General features: G+C 51.9%; 1 pseudogene; it reads left to right on the top strand.

The window, feature by feature from the left end:
* Positions 1-7,604: 7,604 nt before the first annotated feature.
* LOC133348956 (T-box transcription factor TBX5-like) lies at positions 7,605-16,080 on the top strand (annotated as a pseudogene).
* Positions 16,081-16,938: the final 858 nt, after the last annotated feature.

Genomic DNA, 16,938 nt, shown 5'->3' on the forward strand with positions numbered 1-16,938 from the left:
GCTTGGGAACAGTGCCGGACGATCCCAGTAGCACAAGTAGCTACACATGCTACGGGCCCCGCACTTTCAAGGGCCCCGCGCTAAACGCTTTCAAGCTATCAATTTCGGTTCAGTGATTCGGCACTTGCTCTATTACTATAGTACTATACCGCCTTAAACTTTTACGAACGACTGGGCGTTTAAGGTTAGCGATGTGTCGTATTATCTGGCTGTATAGCAATTTAAAAAATACAAGTACTTTACTATGCAAGTAAAAAATGTGTGTGTTTATATTTACGTGTTTATTTTAATTTAGGGTCTCTTTATAACACATGCTACAGGCCCCGCGCTGAGCTGCTTGGGAATCGAGTTCGGGTCACCGTGTGCATCTTGCAGCGCCGCGCGAACCACTCTAGTTCTGTTGTATTGCCAGAAAGACTAAAACCGATTTTTAATTTTTTTTCACATGATATCTCTCTCCACGCGACGATTTGATTTCGCGTGCCTAACCTATTCCGCGCGAGGTTAACTGTGCAGACGAGGCAGGATGGACGATGTTTTTTAATTCAACTTAATGCCAGCATAGCACAAAATAAAAATGTATTCTTGGATTAAAAACAATAGAGATTTGCAATTCATTGCGGGTGAAAGGTAAGTCCCGTCTCCCGCAATATTGACAAGGGTTGTGAAGGCCTGTTTTGTTTTGCAAAACCAGTAACCGCATTAAAACCGGTAAAACCCGTTAAACGGTTAGCCGCACAATGTTGCACCAATAAATATATATTTTTTAAATCAGCTAAGGAACAGAAGAAGCTGCCCCAGTGGCGATGTTCATGGTCAACTCACACTGGATCTGTTTGCATTGCAGAGGTCGCCTGGTTTGATTCCAGTTAACAACAACAACAACGCAACGCCATGGGAATTTTTGTTGCCAGTATCAAAATGTACCCCGTGATACAGCTGCTCACCCCGAGCTACTCATGCTCTGATACGTGCTTTGGCTTTGTACCGTTCGCCTTGTGGCGTTGTTATCTAAGACAAAGCCACAGAGAAGGTCTGCCAACTCTGGTGTTTTTAATTATTTATGTCAGAGCATGTTGTGTATGCGTGTTCATCACAAGTACCATTTGTGGTTAATGCCATTACTTGATTCCTCGAAAACAAACAGGTATCTATTTTAGATTTGAAGCTTTCGTGACTGTAGGGATTCATATTGTTAGGGTTTTTTTCGGTAAAGTCACGTAAAAAAAAAAAAAAATTAATAAAAGTAAAATAAAATAAAAATAAAAATTACGACGTTTCGGAGGCAACACCTACGTGACTTTACCGAAAAAAACCTAAGAATCGGTATCTATTTGGTGTTTGAACATCTTAGCACTTGCTGTTGCACTGCCAGCAAGGGTGAACGGCTCTTCTTACTCTTTGGTTCTTTCGGTAAAGTCACGTAGGTTAAAAATAAAATAGATTAAATCACGACGTTTCGATCGCAACACAAGCAATCATCATCAGGTGGGTAAACGACAGCAAGAAATGTTTTGCTGAAGTGGGAGAGATACATTTTTCTTGCTGTGGTTTTCCCACCTGATGATGATTGCTTGTGTTGCGATCGAAACGTCGTGATTTAATCTATTTTATTTTATACCTACGTGACTTTACCGAAAGAACCAAGAATATGAATCCCTACAGTCACGAAAGGTTTAAAACGAAACTCCCACCCTCTTTCCGAGATGTCTGGTCAACGTGGAAGAGTAGGCCAATTACCACTCCAGATTTGATTTGCCAGCTCTAGAGCTCCCTCTCTAAGTCGGAGGACCTTCCGCCAGCAGTGGAGTGAGCGAGCAATTGCAGGGCTGCACCTTTACCCCTTTTACCACGCGGTGTTTTGTGCGTTTAAAAAGAAAAAAACAGTTTTGCTGGCTGGCTGGCTGCACGGGTGGACAAGTGCGCTGTGGTGACGTAACCGCGCACGTCTACGTGATTACGTCACCCGCATCCCACAGCGTTGAGCCCGGTTCGTGCGTGGTGACGTGACGCCCTCAACCGAAGTGTCAGTTACACAATAATTATAATTAGACCGTACGCCTTACATAACGCAGGTTTTTTTTTTAGATTAGATCGCGTAAATATATTAATGTGTCGTTGTATAATATTGGTCGCGAAAGCCTACGTGTTAAACTTGACGTACGCCTTACGTTCACGTAACTATCCTTCCACATACACATATATATATATATTATATACACGTAGTTATATTCTTGGTTCTTTCGGTAAAGTCACGTAAAAAAAATAAAAAAATATATAAAGCAATAAAATTCTCACGACGTTTCGACTGCAACACAATCAATCACCATCAGGTGTGAAATCCACAGCAAGAACCAAGAATATGAAGCCCTGCCGTCACGAAAGCTGTAAATCAAAATGTATACACATACTTGTCAACCCACACGCTTTACTCCGTATTCTTGTACGGGGAAATTCAGTTTTCAGGTCCAAACGGCGTACAGCCGTTTCAAGAGGCAAACATTTTCTTTATCTATTTTTTGCGTTTCTCCCTTGTGATGTGCACTTTGGAGGATGAACGTTGAGATTTTTAAGGGGCACGGGGTGACCAATAACGTCTGAATTGGTCTGTGATAAGGCAGGGCACTGAATCGACAGGGACGTTGATATGCATGTCACGTCAGCCAGACGCTCTTCTGGGAGTGCATCATTTCGGCAGCCGCTGACACGAGTCGACGATTCTTTGACGGAGTCTTCATTCCGAGCGCGTGGGATCGGCAACACAAATTAAGAAGAGGAGCAAAAAAAACCCACAGAACTCATGAGAATCGCCATGCGCGTGAATCCGAGACGGGTACTTTACGAATAACTTCGAACCATTTATTTTGTCGTGAAGACTTTATATTTTTCTACTTGTATCTTTCGGTAAAGTCACGTAGAATGGAAATAATAAAATAATAAAAATACAACATAATAAAATAAAAACATAATAAAATCATATTTTATTATGTTAGATTTGTTTTATTTTATTATTTTTTACGAATAACTTCGAACCATTTATTTTGTCGTGAAGACTTTATATTTTTCTACTTGGTTCTTTCGGTAAAGTCACGTAGAATGGAAATAATAAAATAATAAAAATAAAACATAATCAAATAATAAAACATAATAAAATATTTTTTTTTATGTTTTATTTATATTATTTTATTATTTCCATTTTACGTGACTTTACCGAAAGAACCAAGAAGATGAATCCCTGCAGTCACGAAAGCTTTAAATCGAGACTTTATGTTTGTTTAAGAACAGCACACGTACGGTGATTTGTAATAATGCCGCGTTACAAATCACCGGTTTATTTCGACGTTGGAAAATTATTAGAAGGGGGTTCGTTTTATGCTTTACTCTGCAATTATACAGGGAGTCGCATACGTCTGGAAACATGGGACACATAATACAAACAAGGCAATGACAACGCTTGTATTCACGGAACGTGCTCGGTGTGTCCACCGTTGTTCCTGCTACACAACTCCTCCAAGCTTCACTTCGCGCTTTATCCTGTGTGGATCCCGTTTCCCTGAACTTTGCAACAAGTTCGCTAACACAGCTCTGTGTCATTGGCTCGCGGTCTGGGTGCAAAGTCTGTTCAATTCAACAGCGACCTCCCTCTGCCTCCGATTTCCTACGAGGGGAACGATCTAGACTCGTTCTTCCTTACTCAGATACATCATGAACTTGCATAAACAAAAAAAAAACATGAACGAGTTCAATCTTGACTTGAAGCTTTCGTGACTGCAGGAATTCATATTTTGTGGGGTCTTTCGGTAAAGTCACTTAGATAGCTTGAAAGAAAATAACAACCTATCTACGTGACTGTACCGAAATATCCCAACAATATGAATGAGTTATTTCCCCCTCTATGATCCCAGACTCATGGTCCACCCCGTAGTGTCGGTGGAGGCCCCGAGACGATCCTTGAAGAGCGGCATGTGCCTCCTCCTGAGCCGCGGGGTTTTCCAACCCATCGCACTCGTGGACTTCCACAGCTCAAACTTTTAGTTCTTTCGGTAAAGTCATGTAGGTATAAAAAAAAATGAAATTTAAATTAATAAAAATAAAATAATAAACTCACGACGTTTCGGAGACAACACAAGTCTCCGTCATCATTTTTTTTACCTACGTGACTTTACCGAAAGAACTAAGAGTATGAATCCTTGCAGTCACGAAAGCTTCAAATCTAGAATTCCACGGCTCAAGTTGCTTTCAAGGGGGCTACCTCCAGGGCAACCCCCCCCCCCCCCGTTCCTCCTCCCTTACCACCCCACCACCCCAGCTGCCCCGGTACAGCCGGCGGTTGTCGCCTGCGTGTGCCGCGTGCGTGCGACGCGGCTCCCTGCAGAGCCCCGCATGGACCACGTGGGCCAACACCCCCAAACCCAACCCCCCCACCACCCACCCCCTTCTCTCTCTCTCTTCTGTTCCAGCCTCTCACGAGCGGCTCCATGCCGCATCCGGCACGCAGCCCCGCTCGAATCCAACCCATGTTCTGCGTGCCTACAATAGAATGCGAATGTTCTAAAGCCATTGCACGATAGCATACGAGGTTGGTAGCTGAGTCGGGCTCCGGTTGTTTCACCAGGATACGCGTACTGTGTTGGGCGGTCATCGGCGATGTTGCTCCACGCGGCATTTCGCTGTTTTTGTTCAGCCAGTTACGAACTTTGACATCGACAGGTGACCTACCGCAGCTCCAAGTGCCTGTGTATTGTATTGGGGAGCGGTGGTGCAGCGATTAGCGCTGCGCTGCGCTACGAACCCGCTTACGGCCAAACACCAGTGACGATTATCGGAACCGGTCCTGGGCCTCCCCTAGGTCAACTCAGCTCCCCCCTCCAGGAGCCCCCCCCCCTCCAAGTGCCCCCCCCCCCCCCAATGAGGAGCGGTTCACAATTGTCACTCGCCAGGGACGTGAGCAGTGCATCTTGCGCCGCGCACGATGCCACGTGTCCCTGCGTCACGCGTTGCGTTCATTCCAAAGAAAAATTACTCAAGCTGCGCATATGCATTTTCATGCCGCTTGTGTGCAGAGAATAATTGTTTGGAAGGATCTAACACTACACACGTATACTGTGTACATACACTGTACGTATACTGTATATATGTGTACTGTTTTAGTTTGTTGTCCTTACCCGCATCTCCGATCAGCACGGGTTGACTACGTACGGCGCTAAAGAAGCTCAACGTACACACGAATACATTTTCGGCAGGGGCATCGCGTTGGCACGCTCGGGCAATCACTCGTTCATTAGCTGTTGCACGCGGCAGGGTACTCGAAAGAAAGCCCGATGGGGCGAGTAACGCTCGAGGCGAGTTCGCTGTTCAACTCCGACGCTTTTATCGGGTTGTATATATATGTGTATGTGTTCATCCATCCTACGCCGTAATATTGAACATATTATTTGGTGGTAGCGATGGTGCCGCTGCTGATGTTGCTGCTGCTTTGGCAGTGGTGTACAAACGCAATTAACAACACATTTGTCAATAACGACACTGCGTGGCCTTAAAATGAAAACAATATATATGTAATAGGCGACGTTTCGGGTATTTCAGAGTTTCACATCCCCGTCTCAAACGTTTCGGGGCAGCGACCCGGCTCAGCAGTGGTGCGCGTTCGTTCGCCGTTTGTCGCACGCAAAGATTATATTTTATAATTATTAACCGAATGAATGAATCACTGTCCCGCAAGTATTTAGTGAATACATAGTTGAATTTATCCACCAATTACGAAAGCGCGTGTCAATATTTGTCCGGTGACGAGTCGCATCGTAACATTCCTTATAAGTGCATTGTCTCCTTAAGGACAATACTAATTTATATTTATACTGCATATGTACGTACGTTGAACTTCTTTCGCACCGCACGTAGCCAACCGTGCAAATGGGAGGTGCGGGGGAAGGACAACAAACTAAACACAAGAAGCAGTCCCAAAGAAATGAGGGTTTCAATCTCGACGATTTCTAAAGTGCCATAGCTTCAGCGGTGTCCTAATATCGGAAGGAAAAGCGCGTTCCAGACGGCCACAGAAGTGGCGTGTGACGGCGCTCGATGCGGTGACCACCGTCTTGGTTCGATGGACAACCAGAAGCTGCTGTTGCTGCTGCGAGGATGCACAGATAGAGAGACCCCCCCCCAGTATAGCCTTAACAGACTGTGGGGGCAAGTGCTGTTAGCGAGCACCTATGAAGGCCGGCACGGCACACGAGGGGGTGGGTGGCCAGCAACCACGCCAGGCAGCCTTTGTCTCTCCAATGGCGATGTTTACACACCGCACCAATAACTCATTCGAGGCTGAGTCGACCTAGGGGAGGCCCAGGACCGTTCCAGATAATCGTCACTGGTGTTGGCCGTGAGCAGGGAATCCGGTTTGTAGCGCGGCGTGTGATCCGCTGTGCCACCACTCCTCAAGAACAAGAGTCCATGTGCGAGATGAATCCACACGGGGTATTGCACATGTTGCGTGTAATGCAATTTACTCTATAGACCTGGATTTAGAGTTTAGGCAAATTAAGATATTATTTTGTACGGATAGACTAACTTCCATTACGTGCAGACTAATTCATGTCCAGTTAACGGTTTTTATAATTTTGAACGAATAATCACGGTTGCGTAATTGTTATAATTATTACGATTTAGTAAAAGGTTTCGAATAATTTATATTAAGGATAACAGCAAATTAAATCAGCCGTGTAAATATATATCTAAACAAGAACATATATACTCCACACGCGCTTGAAGATAAATTGGACAAAATACCCCAACGCAGTAACCCTCTTGAAAAGAGTCTTAAAATTCGCCGAGAATTTCCTGGATAAGTAAAGAACGAGTCCACGATGTTGTTTAAGGAATTAAAACGCTGGGTTTGAGTAGTGGATGACAAAGAATCAGATGCGTTAACTGGCGAATTGACCCAGGTGGAGAGAACATTGAAATAAAGTCTATAACTCAGTGTCTCTGCTCAAGCGAGCGGTGCTCAGCCCCTATCACCCGCGTACTGAATCAGCTGTTGACAAATCCACATTCCTATGACGGTGGCAGCCCGGTCGGTCAGTGATGATGATGATGTTGTTGTCTCTCGATGTCGCACGCGACTTCAAAGGCGCAACGCGGCCCGGTGCCTTGCAGGGCCCATGGACACAACCACCACCACCACCAGCCGCCTTTCACACCTCCACACATTGCTGCTGGACATTGAAGAGACCACATGGCGCGGTTATTGCTGGGAGAGTTGTCATTAGCTTTGGGTGGGGGGGTGGGTGGATGGAGGGCGGATGGACCTATGAAACGATCGGAAGATCCGCTATGATCTAGCGACCACAAGGCGCGGTCGTGGTGGGGGGATGTTGGGATTGTGGATGAAGAGGAGGAGCGAAGTTGGGTGGGAGGAGTTGAAGTGAGGATCAAAGGAGTTCCACCTTTTACAAATTGCGCCGTCAGCCTCGTAGACTCGCACAGAGCGAGCAGTCGCGCATCCCTGGAGAGGCAGAGTCTTGGGACAGAGGAGCCGTGAGACAGAGCCGTGAGACAGAGTAGTCGTGAGAGATTCGTGAGAAAGAGCGAGTCGTGAGACAATGTTTGAGACGGGAGAGCTCATGCCGTTCCACCGGCCGCTGCCCCTGGCGCCAATGACCACTGGTCCTTGCGCGGGGATGTGCAGGCAACAGCATCAACATCATCATCATCAGCAGCAGCATCATCCGCAGCAGCAACATCATCATCATCAGCACGTGGGAGACGGAGCAGCCTTCTCCAGAGGTGAGCAGCGCATACGTGCGACTGACTATCCCCGCTCATGCACATGCAGACACTTACACAAACGTGTGTGTGTGTGTGTACACGCGCGCGCACACATTTGAAAAAGTGTCCGAAAAGTGATGTTCAAGCTTCCACATTCAAACTTTCGTGAGCCCAGGTTGAACATATCTAAAATAATATTTAAAAAAACGATTGTCCAGAACGTTTGGTTGGCAAAACACTGCCAAAATGTTTTTGTGATTTCGCGAGGTTGTAAGCATAGACGCAGCTTTACATTTGTGACACATTGCAGATAGATGTCCATCCCTTAGAGGGCATCGTTAGAATTTGCATCACTCACTCAGTCACGACCGTCTTCGTGTATATATGTGATATGAGCGTGTGTGTGATATGAGCGTGTGTCTATGATTTGAGCATGTTTGGGTCATTCTTTGGGTCCAGTTTAGAGGCAGTATCCTTCCGTGGCAATACATTTCGAGTGCCAATATCTCACCTCTGTCAGTCTGTTTCAATGTCCAAGTCTCGCAGGCATACACAGTTGTACTTAACACGCATGTTCTTAACATGTTCAGTATGGTCTCCAGATCGTATCGAATCTTGCCATTCATTACTCCTGTTGCCGTTCGTGCAGTCCACGCGATATTATTTCATGATTATCTCCCCATTCGCGGACCGCATGTGTGTAGGACTAAACGCATCTATGTATACCAGATGACATCCATGCCTAAATGTGTACAAGCGTGCGCACGTACATAGGCCTACGGTACATGAATCGCCCCACACCCGTAAACTCACACGCGTGCAGACACACGCGAACACGGACAGCGACGGTGCAGTGAGCACACTCACGGCCGTGTTCTCGGTGGACGAGACATTTGAAATGTTGAGACAAATATCGTCGAGGCTACGCTCACAGCTAAATAACTAAACAGACAAATTAAAAACCAAACAGGACTCAACACGTTGGTTAAGAGCACTGACGTGGCCCCCCATTCACACGCACGTAGGCTATGTGCTGTGACGAAGGGGCATTACTCGAAACGTCGCATAGTGCATACTGTCATCGACGAACTTATTGAGTTTCTTTAAAATATTCAAATTTGTCAATTTCGTAATATATCTTTTGAACATTGAAGCATGTATCTGGCAATAGCTACTACCTAAGATAACTCTATTAATATGACAATTTAAAACATCCACACACAAACAAAAACCTGTCCATCCGTAAACATTAAAAAAAATGTAATTGTCATCAGGATCCATGGTGTGAAGTTGAGTCCCCAGCTCGGATGATCGCCACGTGTTCTCTCTCTCGCCTCGCTATATTTGTGCTGTGAAGACCCAACATCGCTCGAAGCGTTACCTGTTACGCAACTTTTATTTTCCATGATAGACCACGCACACACACACACACGTGCACACTGAAAGATCCCATAGTGTAGCCTTTACAGACTGTTGGGGCAAGTGCTATTAGCGAGCACCTATGAAGGTCAACACGGCACACGAGGGGGTGGGTGGCCAACACCATGCCCGGCCGCCTTTGTCTCCCCAGTGGTGATGTTCACACATCGCACCAGGTACTCATTTGAGGCTGAGTCGACCTAGGGGAAGCCCAAGCCCGGTTCTGGTAATCGTCACTGGTGTTGGCCGTGAGCGGGAATCGAACGGGATTAAAACCCAACTCTTAATTTCCACACTTTGAGACTGGCAAAAACAAAACAAAAAAGCCCCCGTTGACATCTCCCCCCGGCTCCAACAAACTTCTGGGTTGTGGCGAACATTCCACGTGCCCGCGGCGAGGCCAAGTCTACCCCGGGGGGGGGGGGAGGGGGCAGTCGCTGCTGTCTGTTAACCTCCAGGCGGGCGGGTGTAGACTCATTCGCACGCTCACGCGAAAGGAGCTTCACAGGCGCGCGGGGGAGTGAATCACGGCGCGGACTCTCTTACCCACCCCACCACCACACCACCACCACCATCAACAACAACAACTACTAACTAACGACACCCCCCCCCCAGGCGCGAATACCTACACTGCCGACCTGCCTGCCTGCACCAACACCGCCACCGCCACCACCACCACCACCACCACATTCACACTCAAATACGCAAAGACAGAGGTCGCACCCACCCCCCGCATTGCAGCCTAAACAGCAACGCCTATGAAGGCCGGCACAGCACACGAGGTGGGGAGGGGTGGCCAGCACTACGCCCGACCGCCTTTGTTTCCCCTGTATTGATTTTTTTTACCGCACCAGGTACCGTAACTCATTCAATGCTGAGCCGACCTAGGGGAGGCCCAAAGGCGGTTTAGAAATTTTGCCGTGAGCGGGAATTGAACTACTACGTGCATCGCATTGGGTCGATTTGTGTGTGTATATATGTGTGTTGAACTTCTTTCGCACCGTACGTAGCCAACCGTGCTAATTGGAAGCTGCGCTTATTCACGTTGCTCTCGCTCTGTCTCTCCATCACCCCCCCCTCCTCCTCCTCCTCTCTCTGCCCCCCCCCCCTCCTCCTTGCCATCGGCCCCCCACCACCAGACTGGGCTGCCCCCCGCCACGCTCCACCCTCCCTGCCGCTCAGCTGCCTGCAGGCCACGGCCGGTTCGACTCCCTTCCCGGGCTCGGCACAGAGCGGCGTGGCCGCCACGCTCGACAACGCGGAGCTGTGGAGGAAGTTCAACGCCATCGGCACCGAGATGATCATCACCAAGAGCGGCAGGTGAGGCCGGGGAGCGCGGCCTCGCACGCCCGAGGTGGGCCCGTTGCAGTGATGGCAGTACAGCAAGTGGGCGATTGCCCTGAGCCCCAGGGGTCGGCAAACCAAAAGAACAACAAGAAATAGAGACATTCGTTTTTAAGAAATCGGTAAAAAAAAATCAATATTTTTAAGAGGCCACAATGCACTGCGGTGGTGAATACGAGACGGTGTGGTCCTTAATAAATAACGGCCACGAAGCAGTCCTTAATGAGCCGCCCTGCCCATGGTAAACTGGACTCCCATGGTAAACTGGACTCCCATGGTAAACTGGACTCCCATGGTAAACTGGACTCCCATAGTAAACTCGACTCCCATGGTAAACTGGACTCCCATGGTAAACTGGACTTCCATAGTAAACTAGACTCCCATGGTAAACTCGACTCCCATGGTAAACTGGACTCCCATAATAAACGGGACTCCCATGGTAAACTGGACTCCCATGGTTAACTGGACTTCCATAGTAAACTGGACTCCCATGGTAAACGGGACTCCCATGGTAAACTGGACTCTCATGGTAAACTGGACTCCCATAGTAAACGGGATGGCCATCATCATCATCACCTTCCTGCCATTCATCTCTATGCCAACACCACCACCATCTCCACGACCATAACGCTCACCTACCCCCGCCAATATCACCATCAGCCTCCGAGGCTGCGTTAAAATGATTGCGATGACGGCAGAGGATCGGAATGATTGAGCTGAGATTCAACGGAAGGGGTGGTGATAGTAATGGTGATAGCGGGAGGGGCAGCTTTGCGATGTTGAGGGTCCCCTGTTAAGCAAATCTCTCCCCCCCCACCCCTGCCGTCACCACCACCACCCAGGCGCTCGTTCCCCCCGTGCAAGCTGCGTTTCTCCGGCCTGGACCCCAATGCCAACTACTTCATGCTGATGGAGCTCGTGCCGGCCGACGAGGTGAAGTACAAGTGGCGCGAGGCGGAGGGGCGCTGGGAGGCGAGCGGTCCCGCGGAGCTCAGCATGCCCAGCCGCCTCTACGTGCACCCCAGTTCGCCCAGCAGCGGCGCGCAGTGGATGCGCCAGCCCGTGTCCTTCCACAAGGCGAAGCTCACCAACAACGCGCTCAGCAAGAGCGGACACGTGAGCATGACGCACACGCACGCGGCGCGCGCACACAACAACACCCAACGAAGTGGTAGTGACATCGCCACGGCGCCGTGCCACGCTAGGTACACGCGCGCACACGTGGAGAATTCCCTTCCCGGGTAGCTTGCGACAGACTGTGGGGGCAAGTGCTGTTAGCGAGCAGCGCGTATGAAGGCCGGCACTGTGACACACGAGGGGGTGGGTGGGCCAGCACCACGCCCCGGCCGTCTTTGTCTCCGCCAGTGGCGATGTTTACTACACACAGCACCAGGTATTAATTTGAGGCCGAGTCGACCTAGGGGAGGCCCGTGACCGTCACTGGTGTTAGTGGGCCGTGAGCGGGAATGGAACTGGGGTTGCCGGGGTTCGTTGCCGCAGCGCGCTAACCGCTGCACCACCGCTCCCCACTACTCGCTCACTCACGCTGCGCGCGAACGGATGTTAGACCAGAGAACCACGGCCAAGTACTGCGTCTGCTTAGCCCAGTACTCGACGCCTTGCAAAAGCTCTCAACTTGGCGTTTGAACGTCTGAACACCTCCAGTTTTATTTCCATAAAAGGGTAATACACCAATTTAAATTTTTCGTGCCACCGCCACCGCCACCACCGTCGCTGCTGCTGCAGTCACCATCACAAAGCACCCTGGTCAATATTAACGCGTGCCACCCCTCCCTCCCCCAACTCCATCTCACAGCTGATCCTGCACTCCATGCACAAGTACCAGCCCTGCTTCTACGTGGTCCGCGACACGGACTGGCGCGGCGTGGCGGCGGCGCACAGCCCGCTCACCTTCAGCTTCCCCGACACCACGTTCATCGCCGTCACCGCCTACCAGAACAGCTTGGTGAGTCTAACACCCTTCGGACGAACGCGGCTACGGGGAAAAATAGAATAAAAACCCCACAAAGGTCCCCCACCACCCACCCACTCACCATACCTCCCGCGTGGCCTTTAACAGACCGTGGGGACCAGTACGCACGCATGTAGCTGCACAGACACGTGGACAAAGATCCCCCCCCCCCCCCCCGTGTAGTTTGTAACAGACCGTAGGGGCAAGTGCTGTCTTAGCGAGCACCTATGAAGGCCTGAACGGCACACGAGGGGGTGGGTGGCCAACACCACGCCCGGCCGCCTTTGTCTCCCCGGTGGCGATGTTTGTGCATCGCACCGGGTACTAATTTGAGGCTGAGTCGACCTAGGAGAGGCCCAGGACCGGTTCTGATAATCGTCACCGGTGTTGGCCGTGAGCGGGAATCGACCTCGGGCCGCCGGGTCCGTAGCGCAGCGTAGCGCTCACCGCTACGTGATTTTACTAAAAGAACCAAAGAGTATGGATTCCTGCAGTCACGAAAGCTTCAAATCAAGATATAAATGCGTCGTGAAACCCGCCACCACCCGACACAGCCAATTAGTAAGGGTTGTCACGTAAAGAAAACGTGCCAATTCGTCACGAGTACAGCACACCGGTGTGTTGGAGAGCCAAGCCACAACATTCACAATCTGAGTACGACGTTGAACCCGCAGCCTGTAAATACTTCACCGCTCCAAGCACGCACAGCGCGTACACGCACAGCGCTCTAGCTGCGATGCCCCCATTGCGCTATAATCACGGCCGTGTTGTTGTTCTCTTGACAGATCACGAAGCTAAAAATCGCCACCAACCCCTTCGCCAAGGGCTTCAGGGAGGACGGACTCAACCACGAGAGGTGAGTTTGAGTTTGCACGCAAAGACATTTTTTTTTTTATCACGCGCTCGGAGATCTTGCTCGGCCGTGTTCACATCGTCGTCATTGCCATCGTCGTGATCGTGATGGCACACGTGGGGCACGCGCAGCGAGGGTTGGCAGATCGCACGGGTGCTGTGAAACACCCTGCCGAGCGGGCGTTTCCGGAGAAGTCGGCATGGCAACATGTGAACCGTTCTCCATCTGTACCGTCGGATTGACAAAGGGGGCCATACACGCAAATTTTACATGCGTGGGGAACCGCGGGACCAGTTTGAGATATCACTCGCCACCTGTACGGTGCAAAAGTTGACACGTATGAGAGGTTAAACCCACAGTCCGTAATACTTGTTGCCAGGCATACACGCGGTGCGTCCACAGCGCCATGGGTGCCGTGTACAGACGATGACCGTGATCTCCCTCTCTCTCTCCCTCTCCCTTTGCCAGAATTCGGAAGCTGAGATCAAGAAATGCGACCAAGCGGCCCCTGGGCAAGGACGAGGGCACAGACGAGGCATCAGGTAGGATGACACCCTGGAGGCATCGAACTCCCGCGCTGTCGTTGGGGCGACACGCTCGGGCGGTGACCACGCCGTTCCCGCAGTGGGGGGCGCGCGCGCGGTTAACGGAGACAACTTATAAGACGCGTTACTTAATAGGTGACGCTTATTCTTCTTCTTCTTGTTTAACGCCCAGTCGACCGAGGGGCACCGCGGGACCGGGTCCAGATAGTTGCCCCTGTCGGTTTTTGCCACCTCTAAGGTGCATTGGGAAGAATAACTCACAGCAGTACTGGTGGAGATCTACGTTGAAATGCGTCGTCTTGAGTGATGCGTTTTTACGCAAGTGGAAAAAACCGGGACCTTTAAAATCGCCCCCTAGGGACTTATACATGTCCCTGTACAGCAGCGAGCTAAACACAGAGGGCGAACAGCCACTTCAAAGAAGCCAGCACAAGGTGGCGACCACCGGTTGGTGTTCATAGCGCAGCGCGCTAACCCCCCTTGCCCCGTTTCTCTGCCCTCAGAGGCCAAGCAGCTTCGCTCCGACGGCTACGGTGGCGGTGACGCCGACACCGGCGAGGAGGCGCAGCTGTACCGGGGGGGCTCCCAGACCAACCCCATCCACGGGTTCGGCAGCGGCACGGCCGGCGAGCCGCACCACCGGCTGCTGTCCAGGTGAGAGCCGCTCCAGCCGTCACCGGGGCGGTGCATGGGAAGCGGTTGGGCCCGCTGCAAGTTGAGGATGGGACAAGGGGCATTGCCTTGGGCACAGACGCGAGGCAGTGCCAGAGATTGGTTCGACGACCGGCTTGGTTAGCCCAGGAGTTGTCAGGAATCTCAGAAAGCGACGCAATGTGCACGGTTCATTTTGTCTTCATGACGCCCCGGTCACTCAATTGGAAATCATACAGAGCACGGTGGTGTCACGTGACATGCAAGGCATGATTGGGGGGGGTGGGGGGGGACACCGATCCTATGGCCACAACCGCACCGTCTGCTCTTTAGAAACCACATTTTGTGCGGCTGTGTTTCCGCTCGCGAGACACCGCACGCTGGAAGCAAGCGACCCCCTTCCGCTGTCTGTGCGGCGTCCGTGTTAACGCGCCGATTCGTTTTGCTTCCGCAGCGCCCACCACATGAGTCCCCTGGAGGACCAGGTCGCCCCGTGCTCCAGCGCGTTTCCCGAGCAGCTGGGCGGGGACTTCACCTCTCCATCCTCGCTGCCCGGCCTGCCGTTCCCTCCCGCGCTGCCCGCCTGCCCGGCTTCCCTCCCTGCCTCGTCCACCGCCTTCGCCGGCGCCGTGACCGGTGGCTCTTGGCTCGAGTGCCCCGCCGCCGGAGCGGCGGCGACCATGGAGAGCCTTGCGGGAGACCACGGGCCGAGCCCCGCGAGCCACGCCTGCAGCTCGCCCGACGATCCATCCCTTCAGCAGCCACAGCTCCTCCAGCGGCCACTCGTACTCCAGCCAGACGAGCGTCTCTCCCGCCGGCGACGGCGGCTGTCGCGCCGACAGCGACAGCCACGGCGCCGCGCACAGCCAGAGCACCCAGAGTCAGACATCGCCCGTAGCCCTTGGCGGCCAAGCCCCGGGGTTCCAGCCCGGTGCCCCGCTCGCGTGCGGCCAGGTGACGCAGAGCAACGCGAACGCGGCGGCCGCATCGGCCGCGGCCGCGGCGGCCGCCGCTTTCGGCCAGACCTTCGCGAGCCAGAACTTCGCGAGCCAGAACTTCCCGAGCCAGAGCTTCGGGAGCCAGAGCTTCGGGAGCCAGGGATTTGGGAGCCAAGCTTCGGGAGCCAGGGATTTGGGAGCCAGAGTTTCGGCAGCCAGTCATTTGGGAGCCAAGCGTACGGGAGCCAAGCGTTCGGCTACCAGGCGCCGCCGCTGAGCCAGGCCTACGCCGGCCGGGCGTTTCCGAGCGCCAACCAAGCGTACGGCGGGCAGGGCTGTAACGCGGCGGCGGCGGTGTCAGCGGCGCCGGCGCTGGGCGGGCAGTCCTCCGTGAGCCAGGGCCTGCTGCTGGGAGGCTTCGCGACGCACGGGGCGGGGACGGCTCCGCTCTACGACCTCTACAGCATGTACCAGCCCGCCGCTGCCGCCGCCAGCAGCGCCGCCGCCGCACAGATGCCCTACTCGAGCTGCGAGCTGCCGCGTGCTGCCTGGTACAGCCAGTGCTCGGGGCCGGCCTTCATCCACTGAGCTCGCAGCACGACAAGCAGTAGCAGCAGCAGCATCTGTGCCCAGCACACCCTGAAGATCGAGGTCAAGAGGTCATTGTGAGTGGACTTGGTCAATGAAGAACCCTCCTGAATGAGTTTTTTTTTCTGGATAAATAAAGGACATTTTTATTATTATTATCATCATCATCATGGACAGTGACATTGAAGCCACCGCACATCGCCAATGCGCAGTTCCGTCTGCCAAACGCTGACATTGCCGGCAGTCAGCCACGTGACCTCACAGCCTCACCCATCGCCACCGCGGTCTGAGTTTAGCTCTCCAGGTGGTGCCAAACCGCAAATGGCACGAGTCACTCCGAGCTCAGACCGAGACATCGTTTTGCGTTCGTGATTATTTATAACTCAACATCATCCCAGTGACGCAGCGGTGATTGGGTGGCTTCGGAGGTGGGTGGGTGTTAGGGGGGGGGGGGTGATGAGTTTGTATCGAACACGTCAACAGCGCAGAGCTGCTCAATTGCTGCTGACCTCTCGGGGTTGAATCCTGGTTTGAGCCGCCCGTTGTTGAACGGGCATTCCGCTCGTCGCCTACGATGTCACCACAACAGTAGCCGTCGAAGTGAACGGTTGAGGGGTTGTTTCACCGTTCCCACGTGGGAAAATAATGCAGTGCAGTGAACACACTTGGGCAGAGGTTGTCAGCGGTGGATCGTGTAGACAGAATCGGGGGGCAGCTCAAAGTCACACTTTTGAGATGATGTAAATCTTCCGGGGGTGGGGGGGGGGTTCATTTCCTATAAAAAATAAACTTTTTTTATTTTACCAGGTTAGGCCTACTGAGCTGTATAGCTCTTTTTCAGAAATGATAGCCCAACGA

The sequence above is a fragment of the Lethenteron reissneri genome, chromosome 28 (genome assembly GCF_015708825.2).
Source record: "Lethenteron reissneri isolate LAM-NWPU_2019-01 chromosome 28, ASM1570882v1, whole genome shotgun sequence".
Classification (NCBI taxonomy): Eukaryota; Metazoa; Chordata; class Hyperoartia; order Petromyzontiformes; family Petromyzontidae; genus Lethenteron; species Lethenteron reissneri.